The 13,826-nt window shown below is 35.7% G+C and overlaps 1 pseudogene; it reads left to right on the forward strand.

The window, feature by feature from the left end:
• LOC136830863 (uncharacterized) overlaps positions 1–13,268 on the forward strand; it is an 18,677-nt pseudogene extending 5,409 nt beyond the window's left edge.
• The last annotated feature ends 558 nt before the right edge of the window (positions 13,269–13,826 follow it).

Here is a 13,826-nt window from a genome sequence, read left to right on the forward strand (position 1 = left end):
ATGGATGCTTTTTCGGCTTTGTTATCCGAAAAGTTTAGTGGAAGAGGATTGACCGAATTTATATTATATAATATATATATATATATATATTATACATATATATATATATATATATATATATATATATATATATATATATATATATATATATATATATATATATATATATATATATATATATATATATATATATATATATATATATATATATATATATACACACACACACACTATCATGTAAAAGGTTGGCGTTTCGCATTAAATCGATTATTTCTTTTCAGTCGAACTGGCCTAGAAAAGAAGGAATGGGAAGCGTAAGAAGAGATAAATACAAAAAGTTATTAGTAACACTCACCTATCCGTCTCCTAATCCTTCGCAGGCCCTTCCTTCCGTTCCAGCACCTCCTAAGGCTTAGCAGGGACAGAATCTGCCACACTTCTGCAGGAGGGAGGGTTTCAAACTCTGCCAGATCGAGTGTCTGGATGTCTGGAGTTTGTCAAGCCTTGTCGTGTCCTCCTCCCTTCATTTAAACGAGACTCGGTCACTGCCCAAAGGTTTTCTGTTGGGGACAAATCATTGGAACTGCCAGGCCAAGACTTAATATAGTCGATTTGAAAATCGTTTAGCCAATCAGTGGCGTATTTGGCGACGTGGCACCTCGCACCGTCCTGCTGCAAAATGTATGTTCCACGATTTCTCGAAAGAAGATTGCAGAACGTCGCCTATCAGAGCCAGGTAAATCTCGTTCTTGACGTGCTCGCTCTTGGGGAAAAACACTAAATCGCCCAGGTCCACCATCCCAAAACACCCCACACCATAACATACTGGGGAACTTGACCGTGAGTGCAATATGTTTAGGCCACAGCTTATTACTATGAGCCCCTCCTCACACCCCCCCCACAACACACGTTTGTTGTAGCGTCGTCGTTCCAAAGCACTTTCCTCACTGATCATGGGTCCAGTCTTTGTGTCTTAAAGCAGAATCCTTCTGATCATTCCTCTGTTTTGGAGTTATCGGCAGTTATTTTATTGCCTTCTCTTACTTGTACTCAGGTCCCCTGCATCCTTCTCTGGATAATGGACAAGTGGCCAAGCAGTTGAATATTATCTGCTTTTAGTTTTCTTGCTCCAGTCGAAGGTTGGTCGACTATTTGTCGTTTTGTAATGATGAAAGTGCGATGAGAAAGCTTACAGGCGGGGGGGGGTGACCATGAACCTGGATAGACCCCTCCCACACCCAACAGACACTTGAACTTGGTAACAGGCCATCTTCCAGTTCTCTCATTTATTGCCAGTTTGCTTCACAATTTCACTTGTTTTCAACCTCACCTTATGACACTCAACTACACGGACTGCAGTATATCACCACGTATGGTACCCTTCTTAGGCACGTTACAGAAATACGCTAAAAGTACAATTCACACCGCCGGGTTGCCATACACACCTGGGGACCACACGTGTTGCGGACCGAATCGCAATGAATGCTAAGAAACCACTGATTGACTTTTTCTTGTCCTTCCCACGATCACCTGCGGGGTGGGCGAAAGGGGTGGAGTAAGTTGACACTTAGTCATTTTTACCCCTAGATTTTTTCACCGAGAAATAAAACGTATGCCATATTTATCCATATATATATATATATATATATATATATATATATATATATATATATATATATATATATATATATATATATATATATATATATATATATATATATATATATATATATATATATATATATATATGTATATGTATATGTGTGTGTGTGTGTTTTAATTGTGTGTTTTAATGTGTGCGTTTCTGTTGCTTATAAATCTATCGATATTTATAATTTTGTAAAATTAAAAGTTTTCTCTGATTGGAGAAGTTTCTTTCAATAACCTTTATTAACTGCGATCACCCGAGGTGAGCAGAATTACTTCTCAAAAGCCAGTGGTATCATTCAGTTCAGAGGGAGCCTTTCCTTAAGAGAGCTCGCATATACTGACGATTTTCATCACAATGAAAAAATACCCATCAGAAAATGACCTTGTAAAAGCGTTGTCTGGTGAAAAGTCACAAGGATGTCATTCTGTACTCCACTGACCTTAGATCCCAGGAGTAGTTTCCTTTTATTTTCAAAATTCAGTGAAAAGCTGACTTGCATCAACTCTGTTTAGTAGTTCTTTTCAGTCGTTGCTCACTGACCAACCAGCCCTTTCTTCTCAAATGCCACATATTTCGTTCCTGTTTCTGGTGCAGACTCAAGTAATGAACTTAGTCCCGTCATCATCAGTCATAAGCGCAAAAGTGGATTATTGAGGCTGCACATCTCTCCAAAGCTTCTCTCGTATCAGGAAGGGAGGGTAATGTTTTGGCAGTCTGGGATACAGAATTCGGCATTACAAAATTCTCTTGGTAGTTTACTTGATTCACGATTGTCAGAAATTAAACATTTTAGAATTTTTAGCTTCTAACGGCAGTGGACTCACTGACACTATATCCTTAGGTTCAATATTCAATCTATTGCTTTATGTTTATAGGCACGTGGCATATGCGTGTGTTTTAGAAGAGAGAGAGAGAGAGAGAGAGAGAGAGAGAGAGAGAGAGAGAGAGAGAGAGAGAGAGAGAGAGAGATGTATCTCCTTTGATGACACACAACTTATGAATGTGCATGAGATGTTACTTTTGTATTTCATTCGTGTAAAATATTATAGATATTTATTGTTATTCTTTCCTGAATACTTTATTTGATCTATAAGTAACGTCAGCGAGTAGCATTTATGTTCTTGGGTGGAGCAGTAACTGACGAAGCCAGACAACTTTATTCATTATTCTCTGTTTTAATCCTGAGTTGACATTACAGACAGATAAGTCGGTTGATATATTTCAAAATAAAGCAATGAAACCACGGCAGAAGATAAAATGTCATTTCCTAGGGTACTTGACCACTAAAGAGCGTAGCATTTTGCTGCAAAAAGACCCAATTAACAGAGCTCTATTTTTTGGAAACTTTCCCTGAATGCCTAAGAAAGGTTATCTCGGTCGTCTAACGTTTCATTAACTCTTATGTGTCTTTACATCATCGAATTTCCTTTGGGTTGAGGGTCTCAGCGTCGACGTTCTCCATTCCAGGTCAGTTGATGCTTATGGGAGAGTCGGCCGTTTTGAAGAAAACCGGATGATATTTTTAGTACTTTCGCCTCGTTAACAAATTAATTTATCAACTAGCGATTTATCCTGCTGTATAATAAAGATTAAATAGCGGGTTTCAGATAAAGTATTTTGACAGACATGATGAAGCCCTTGGGAGGTATCAATCCTCATTCAGCAACACAGTGTCTCTAATATTTAATGTATAATGCTGAAAAATCAAACGATTTGTGTAGCGAGATATTAAAGGCCATTTATTATTTTCTGTTTCAAACTGGTAGTGTGAATAAAATCATATATTCCTTTTGTTCTGTCAAAATCTGTGTTTGATGTCAGTTTGTGAAGAGTAAAACCTCTCTTTCGTAGGTCTCAAAGCGTTGATTGGAGGCAGTTATATAAAAATATATTCATGATCACACATACATACACACACACACACACACATATATATATATATATATATATATATATATATATATATATATATATATATATATATATATATATATATATATATATATATATATATATATATATATATATATATATATATATATATATATATATATATATATATATATATATATATATATATATGCCTTTAGAGCTTGCCTGCTTATGGCAATACAGGTTTCATATCTGTTACCAAAGTTTCCTCATTTTCCTTATAAGATCGTTCGGTTATAACTGGAGGTGCCTGTGTAATATTAATGCAGTCATTTGGAGTTACCAAGTGAGCGTTTTCGTGTGGAACAATCAGTCCCTTGAACGTTCCCACGGAATTGGTTCGTTCCTAATCAGGCTTTGAATAATCCTTTGCCAAAGTTAATTTATATTGCTACAATCTATAATTTATGTACGTATGTATGTATTTTACACACACACACACACACACACACACACACACACACATATATATATATATATATATATATATATATATATATATATATATATATATATATATATATATATATATATATATATATATATATATATATATATATATATATATATATATATATATATATATATATATATATATATATATATATATATATATATATATATAGAACCGAATATAACTTCGCCTCATAACCCAAAAGCAAAGGAAAAGAGAGCAAGAAAGAAGGAATAAGGAAAAGCTATTTAGAAACTTGGGGCAAATAGTGCTTTGCCTTCCCGTGGCTTCTTTTAATATTTCCCAAAAGCAAAGGTCCGTCGGGGGAGGCCTTTCTTTCCAAGAAAGGGAAAGGCTTAAGACGACGATGAAGTAGAGGACAGGAAGATGGGAGAAAGCAACTTTCCGTGAGGAGTTCAGTTCTTGTTGCAGTCTCTTTGGCGTCACCGATTTCCATCTCGAGCTGCTGGACGGAACTTCATTATGCAGATTCGCTCTTCTCGATTCAAGTCTTGGAATATTCAGTGAGCAATTTCTGGCTGATAAAGCATTCGAGACTCTGAGAAACCAAAACTAAAAGGAGGTGAAGTTGCTCTTACTGGATGAGGCAAAACATCATTTCTTAGTGGTCTGTTTGTCGAGCTTATATGAGACATTTGAGATGAATGAAGCCTGTCCCTCTACATTTTCTATCATAACTTGCTTCCAAAAAATGAGCTATTTTTAAAGATTACCGACCGCGAGTTCCGCTCACTAACAAATCAAAGAACCGCTTAACTAAGTATTATAAAGTGGGATTTAGTTACTCTATCACACTGGTTGAAAATATGAACACCTCTCCTTTATTTCAAGAGAGAGAGAGAGAGAGAATCACATTTCAATTAGGATACAGGTAGACACTGTAAAAGATAAAGGTACTCAACGAAAAGGAGATAACTTTCCTATTTTCAGGAAACAAAATCGGGGAGGACCTTGTTGTGGCAAATGAATCTTTAGCAAAATATGATTATTTAAGCCTCATAACTGATGCTATTAAGTGCTTTACTTATAGTGTTTATTATTTCTGGGACTCTCGGTCAGGCAAGGCAAGGGATTCCAGGAACTGGAAGGTTCCAGGAAAACTAGGACTGAAGGAAGTTAATGGCGAACACCTCCCCCCCAACTCTAAAGGGTTTCAGAGAAGATTTGGTCTAACTCTCTTCAGGAACAGTGTTTGTTCGAGAAGCCTTGTGAAAGGGAAAGGTGTTTGCCTCACCTGGTCTCCAGAACTAGGAGACTTGAGGTGAGGACTGGAGAACGTGGAGAAGGATGTTTTTCGAATAGGATAAAAATTTTGTTTATCTTCTTATTGTACTTGCTTGAACTACAAATTTCTTTCCATTTTTTCAATACAAATTTTTCAACCTCAATAGGCCTGCTTGACTGAGTGTCTCGCTTACTATTGCATACGGAAATGCTTACTGAGGCCTGAAAACTTTGTGCCCAATATGAACTAGAATCTTTTAGGCTTCCTTTTCGTAATATAACTGGTGTTATCATGTCAAATATCTGTCAAACAATAAAAATATGCAAAAATGTGTGGGAATCCCAGCACACGGCGCACTCCAGATACCTAATCGAAAATGCCAGTACGTGAATAACTGTTCTTTCCGGTAATCAGTTAAAACACCTTTGTAATGGCGTGTCTTACGCATTGGTAAGGAAAGTTCTTGTCAAATTTCTTCGGAGTAGGAGCATAACTGATCCGTAAACAGAGTCTCTAGTTGATTTGTCCTATTTGCACACTTTCGAACTGGGTGTCAGGGTACAGCGCTAAGATTCTCGATGATTTACCTTGTTCAAGTAGCAGGAGATCGTTCCTTTTCATATTTGTTTCGATTTCCCTGTTGTCTAGCTAAGAAATGCAATTAGACAAATTAAAAAATGTAAAAAATGTCCGTTTGAATTTGTTTACACAACTGAAACTGAGACCTTAAGATATATTGGCTCCTTACGTTAATTAAGGGGACCCATGAGAAGTTTCTTCAACTACAGGCACTGAAGGGACTGGAAACTCGGTTCTTTCCCTTAATGAAGCCAATTGAATACAAGAGAAGGAAAAGAAAGGAAAGAACATTAAACACATATATATATATATATATATATATATATATATATATATATATATATATATATATATATATATATATATATATATATATATATATGATAGAACGAGAGCGGAGATTAGCCAAAGTAAAATGGCATTGATTATTAATATATGGCAAGGGCCACGTGAATGGAGAAAACAGACGAAGGGAAGAATCCCAAAGCTTGTGACTTGCATGAGATGAGAATCTGTTACCGAACAGGGCAATGAAAATATATGTACAATATTTACATTTTTCTTTCGGGGTCGTAGGCCAGTGTGACTGGATGTTTGAAATAGGTGGGCTTGAAGGTTATGTCCAGCTGACTGCTGAGAGCTTTTCTTAAGATAAACTAACCATATTCTGTTATGAACTAAACTTAAATAGACGCTTGCAAATTGCAAATCCATTGACTAAATTGATAAGAGGTTGTCATATACAGTATTCTTTCAAGCATGTCTGTAATTGGATTTTGAGCAATTCCCAGACCTAGTGAGCTCACTCACTGCAGTGAGCATCAGAAAATCTCAACTGTATTTCAACGGACAATTGTAAAAGACTGGGATTTTGTGGGTAAAGAAGTTCTTATTTGTATTCTTAACTGAGTAATATTTATTAGGCTTTCAGATTTTAGGTATCCACGAAATTTTTGGTTGATCAGATAAATTATTCTCATATCAGAAAATGCTAATCCAAGTGCTGTATTTCGACCTTCCTTTCCTAAGAACAAGGTTATATGGGGCCTTTCAAGCAAATTTAGGAATGCAGTATGAGATTTATTTGTTTACAAACCCAGCCTTACATAAGAAAGTGGGGAGGAATGATTTTGTCTAATGAGATGTCGAAGATTATGAAAAAAGGGTCTGATTTTTTCCTTAAAATGAGAAATTGCTTTTATGCATCCATCTGTCTATCCTGTTTAAAACCAACACACTCATTCATTTCAGGAACAAAACGAAGATCATGAGAAGACAATACCTTCCTGCTGCAGCAGAAGCGGAGGCGTGTGTATTGTTGAAGGATTGCTGCGTCAAGCGTTGCTTTGTTCTCTACAAGTCAGCAGCTGCGTTGCATCAATCCCAACTAAACATTTGCATTGACGCTCTCTCTCTTTCTCTCTCTCTCTAGATATATTTGGCCCAGGAACACTGCTATTTTACATAGTTTGCATCAACGACCAAGTGAGGACATGTAAAGCTTCAATCAGCCTTTCGTTCCAGCGTCTCCCGCCATCCCAAGCAATATACCATCTTTTTCATCCTTATGGTCAAATCATCTATACAACGGTTATATCTGTGGGTATTCCGTGAATTTCGTCTGGATTGGACTAACGCCTTCAGTCATTAGTGTAAATTTTGACGGGTGACTTTGGCTATAGGATGAATGGGACGGAGGATTTTACATAACTTCAGAAATGCTAAACCTCCCCAAATGCTCTTCAGCGGCAGGGAATATCTCACATGAATATATGTGAGGCTGGGGTGTTTTGTTTCCTAGATCCACCTATATATCAAGGATAATTGTGAGCGAGGTTAAGGTTATGAGGGTAAATGGGAGTGAATATAACGGATGATGGTAGTAAGAGAACATATGCGAGAGGGTATGAGTGAAAAAAGAAAGGCAGCAGGTAGTGTGCAAGAGATCTGGAAGAGATTTCATTTATCTATGGAACTCAAAGTTAAGTTGTATGAAGGGATTGTTTAATCAATTCTCCTTTATGAAAGTGAAGTGCAAATGGTAAATATGCCGGAAAGAAAAAGGCTGAAGTTCTTGAGATGACCTGTGGAGGAAGAAGAATGTGAATGTCGAAATTGCAAGATCTGTTGAAGGAGTTGTAAAAGGGTTAGCTTTGGTGAAAAAAATAAAGCAGAGTGCTTTATTATGGTCCTTCTTATGGAAATACCACACGGCGGTAGGGTGTTAAAAATTGTATAGATCAAAATTATCTTGAGGGAAGGGTAGGGGAAGCCTCGGAAGGGTTGGGTAGATAGAGCGAGAGCTACTGGAAAGGAAGGTTGTGCAGGTGGTTTAGATTTAGCTGCCATACCAGCACGGGCTCTTGGCCTTAGGCGGATCCTAAGGAAGGTAATGTGTGTAAAGAGAGCAGAGTGTTAGTGTGAACCTTCGGAGACACAGGGAAGATACGATCTTAATGCGTAGGATGCAGGAGAGCGCGTGTAGGTTGGACCTCCTCCACTAAATGTAAGACCCAGGTCAATCCTCATTTTATGACCTTTGCAACAAACGTTGTCAAATTCCCTTCAAAACAGAAACAAACTGCTTTCGTCGACTAAATACTCGAATCTATACAGTAAGCTGACATCACGACGTTTACTCCAATTGACGCTGAAAAATATCGCTGCATTTGCTAAATGGTTTTTGTCGTTGACGAAGAAGTTCTAATAACTTCTTATCCGAAGTAACAATATTCATAGTCTAAAACATAAGTATTCTCATTGTAATGATAAGATATGACACAAAACTTTGTAGCGAAGAAAAGGACTCAAGAACGCATGGCAATACAAGAATGCTTCATTGCAGCCACCTCCTATATTTCTTCCCTGGATAAGAATTTCTCGATAAAAAAAAAAAAAAAAGATTGAAAGTGAAATTGTTTCATTTCTTTTTGAAGGTTCATCAATCCTTTGCACTTAAATACACAACAACGAACTTCCGTGCAAGTTCGTATTGTTTATTGTTATAAAAATCTGTTCATGATGAAGAACCATTCTGTATAAATGCTCCTTCTGTCTGCCTGTCAGTCGCCTCTTTTCTTCAAGTGGAGAGCTGAATGAAGTCTCCCGAAAGCATCGCACATTACCTGATGAACGAGAGTTGTGCAGTAAGGCCATCAGTCTGGAGAGCTGTGTCATGGGAGCGTCTAAGATTTCCATCGGTACAAATGGAAAAGAACCGAAAAAAATTAAGATACAAAATATTATCATCTTCATATGCTTTTTTTTTCCCCTAATTTTAGGAAATTGATATGTCTTCTTTGCCTGAGTAAATTCAGAATGACAAATACGAATGATGATGTTGGTTTACACAGACAAATCGATAAAGGCAACAGCACAGGCAAACACAGACAACCTCCAATAACTATCAAAATGAATATCAAAGGTTGCAAGAAATGCCCCAACGACAATCACCACCTGCGTCGCAGGCTCAATGGTCTACAAAGCGAAAACGTTAAATATGTTGAACAGGTTCGATAACTTTCAGAGATTAAAACTTTCAAATTTTTCAGGTCTGGGAGCATATGGCGGTATTTTACTTGCATTTCATTCCTTTATGTGAAAAGTTATTAGTTTTGGCGGCGTGAATGTTTATTTAGCCTCTTTTTGCTGAGAAAACATCAGATATTTTTTATTATGCAAAATGTCCAGATGAATTCTCAGATATATCCGCACAGACATGAGGATTTGCACTCGTAAGAAAACAATCGCAATCAGCCTTCCCAGCTGATTTTCAGTAGGCTATACTTTTCTTGAATGATCATACCTTTTGCGTAACTACGCGCCTAGAATACTGGTCTTATTTTCAGTTGCACTGTGTTGTCTTCTGAAAGGAAACAAACGACCGAGTTGAAGGAAAGGTATTTCCGTAGATCAACCGCACTGCCCTTGCCACTGTGCGTGATCTGAGGAGCTATGTTGAGAGTAGGGAGTGTTCATTCTTACTCCGACAAGCAATTAATTCTTTTAAGTACTCTGTGAATACCAGTAACTATCTCACTTCTTTAATTTCCTGGCATTTATTACACTTCATCCTGCAAGAGGCCAGTCTCTGTATTTCCTACTTCAGGTCATGGCCTCTCCTTTTCCTTCGTCTCATTTTTTCCCTTCGGAAAAAAAAAAAAAAAAATTGAATAAATTCATGAATAGAACCACCGTCAAAAAAGGCCAGTGCTCTTATACACAGCTAAAACCAAACCAAATCAAACAAAACGAAACTGGGACAGGAGTAGGTCACAGTAATGAAAGAAATTGAATTTTATGAGGAGTGAAAGAACGCTTCTAGAATTGCGGTTTGTTTGGTCCAGACACGTGAAGCCGTCTCAGTGGAACAATTGCAAAGCCTCTGCTTGTGTTACCGTGTCCCATAAACCCTGGTCTTTTCCAGGGCATTTTAGGAGGACAACAGGAAAGAGGGGAAAAATGGAAGTTATTTGACAGAAGAATTAAGGAAAGGTCGTCCATTTTCTGAAGGAACATCTAATATAACAACTAGATTTCATTCTTTTTATTTCAATATTCCAACAGCAAGAAATAAAAAAAAAAAAAATTGCAGTATTTTCAGGTCCCTACACGTTATTGTTTTACACGTTATTGTTCCTGGAAAAGGTAATATGAAATAAAATCTAGATTAATTATTCCTGTCGTATGATATGAATGAAAGCAAAGAGATTATACAAATTGAAGTGCGATAAAAATATGTATGATGAATATTACCTCAGACAACAAGTGGTATTCACGTTTCCCCATTATCAATAATTCATTGTATGTTTAATTACCTACTATGTTAGGGATGTATGAATGTATCTCAAGATATTAAATATTTACGAAATATTCTTATTTGGTAAGTCAGTAAAAATAAGTTATACAGTTTTTATATTAAGTAAATTAATATAAATAAACTTCCCTTTTATATTAAGTATATTATCACACTGAACTTCCTTGTGATATTAAACTGAGAATATCCTAATTTCTAACATAAATAAATCTTCCCAGGAAAAGATTTAAATATTAATTTGATTTGTCATTTTCATAATCTTTTGAAAATCATGTTTTCCTTGTCTATCTGTATCAACCTTTCCTGCAGATGCGTGTTTCCCACCCTCCAATAAGCCTGTTTTTTGTAATATTACGTTTTCTTATTTAATACTATTTTCATTTTATTATTTTAGAACCGTTTTTGTTAATTCTGTTGAATACAGCCTGCACACCGGATAAGGCCATCGTTCCCCGACCCCTAACAATAGAAATCATTCTTGGAGGAGGTCCTTCATGGTAATTGAAAGTGATAATAAATTAGCACAACCCCTTTTCGGGCTTTGATATTAAACGCTACAAATATATAATCGGAAGAATAACAATAAAAAATACTTGGAACTCTTCGCCGAACTTCGAAACTATTGAGCGTTTAAAATAATGTTTCCAGGCACATAAATATTTTATGTAAAATTTTGTTAAAATTAACAAAAAATAGTTATTTATTAAAATTAATTTTCACAAGTATTAATGAGCGTATGTTTTTTTTTAATTTATGCTTTCATAATATCATAAAAATTAAATTTTAAAAGCAATAATAAGTAGCAAAAATAAGACTGTTCAGAACCCCTGCCAGTGAGAGCAATAGATTTCGGTAGTGTCCCCTGTGCCAGGTAAGCGTGTTCTAAATAGTAATTTTGAGTGATGTCATTGGCCAAGGCAAGAAATCAAAGCTTGCCTGGCACAGGGACACCAGAGATTTCTGTCACAATAGGAATGAAATGGGTGTGATCGTGACTGACACGGTTGCTTTTGCATTTAAATCTTTATTTGTAGGACCACTGCTGGATGAATATCAAAACTGGATAAAAATAAAAAAAAAGTCTTCAAAAAAAAAATTGTAAAAAATTATTTTTCAAGGTTAGCTGACCTTGACACATTATATATATATATATATATATATATATATATATATATATATATATATATATATATATATATATATATATATATATATATATATATATATATATATATATATATATATATATATATATATATATATATATATATATATATATATATATATATATATATATATATATATATATATATATATATATATATATATATATATATATATATATGTACTCCACAATGAAAACGAAGGGGAAACCAGAGGAAAAAAGAAACAGAGTTCTTAATTTGTCCCAGCAGTTTTGCCTTCCATCAGGCCTCTTCCGGGGAACTTTATTGACTAATCAGTTAAAAAAACATATACTTATATTTATATATAAAACATAAATACGTGAAAATGGTTAATACAACTGTTACAGGATAATATAAAATATATATGTCTAGTATATAGTTATCCAACAGAAAAGGTTAACAATCTAATGATAAACAGGTAATTAATTGAATACCTGAGTCAATATGTTACATAATTTGTACTGGTTTTCATGATATGTGTGTGTGTGTGTGTGTGTGTGTGTGTTCGTTTCTATTAGATATAAGACAAGCATTGTAAACCTCATTAATTTGAAAATTTTCTCAGTCGTTCATGTTTTCCACAATTCTTTTTCAATTACACTTTTGCCAGATTCGCTCCTGTTTGATTCTTAGTATGCCAATGGAATTCATAAATTCACATTTAGTAATATAGTATACATGTTTGACCAGTATATTGTGTCTCGGACTTATTAGTTGTACTCAATGAGATATGCAATGAATTTAATTCAGCTCTAAAAACATAGATCTTACAGAGGGTGCCCGGTGTACTTTAAACTTTAAAGTATTGTTATTTCTCCTCAAGGTTGGACGATTCATAAACTGATTAGTCAATAAAGCGACTGGATGATTTGGAATATAGCACTATTTCTCCTTCATTTTCGTCTTCCTTGACCATTGTAAATTTAAAAAATTCAGTCGTTCCCCCAATTGATCAGCGAGGCTCATATTCAGCATTTCACTGAATTATTGGAAATTATGGAGGGAATGAACTAATGCAACTGTTAGAAATTAGCTGGATGACAATTATAGTCTATTCTTTATTTCGTCTGGTAGATGGTCTTCCTTCAAGAACTTATGAGAGAAGTTGCAGTGAAACAGTGAGCTATAAACATTAATTCTAGTTTAAAAATTATATCCTGCAAGGCTTCTGCATAAATTACCTGTCCAGGTCGTCACAGAGTCGCTGAATATGGAAATTTTTTCTCGCGCCGAATTCATTCCCTCCTTCATTCAAGCTGGGGAGATCGATGTTGTCTGGGACGAAGATCCTCAGTGTCATTCTTCACGTCACCCCTCCGCCATCATTGAAGCTGGCGATGCGAGGACTGCCGGGAAAAGGACTCCAGAAGCGTCCTCCTCACACCGTTCCTCCTCAGCCATAAAGCGAGCACATAAATTTACATGTAGATTGTGCATCATGATTCCCTTTGTTTAAAGGGACTGGGTATAATGGAAGCGTTATTCTATGATTCAAGTCAGAGAACGGTCTCAAATGTATTTCGGGGATATTTTCAGCATGCTGTTAAAGCACTGAGGAGAGGTGTGGAGAAAGCAAGCAGACACACTCACTCGTAGGTCAACTTGCTTAAACTGATGATCTAATTTAAGGACAAATTTATTTAAAAGTTTACTTTTATTTTATGCTGCCTTCCGGAACACATTTAACTAGCAAGAGATGATGCAGACATATTTGTCATATATTAATTCAATAACATTATGTAGGAAAATATAATTGAGCAACTGTGTTTCAGTATAAAAAAATCCATTGTTAAATCAGAACAATTTAGAACTCTACAAAAGCTTTTGTGTATGAAACGTCCTCTTGGCTACTAACATGTTCCCATTTTCACCTTTATTGATGAGAAAGAAACGCAAGTATATTTCTTGTACCAACATAAGAACAAATGACAAAGTTGCAATGAAAAGAATGATAGAATCTG

This window comes from Macrobrachium rosenbergii, chromosome 47, assembly GCF_040412425.1.
Source record: "Macrobrachium rosenbergii isolate ZJJX-2024 chromosome 47, ASM4041242v1, whole genome shotgun sequence".
Taxonomy (NCBI): Eukaryota; Metazoa; Arthropoda; class Malacostraca; order Decapoda; family Palaemonidae; genus Macrobrachium; species Macrobrachium rosenbergii.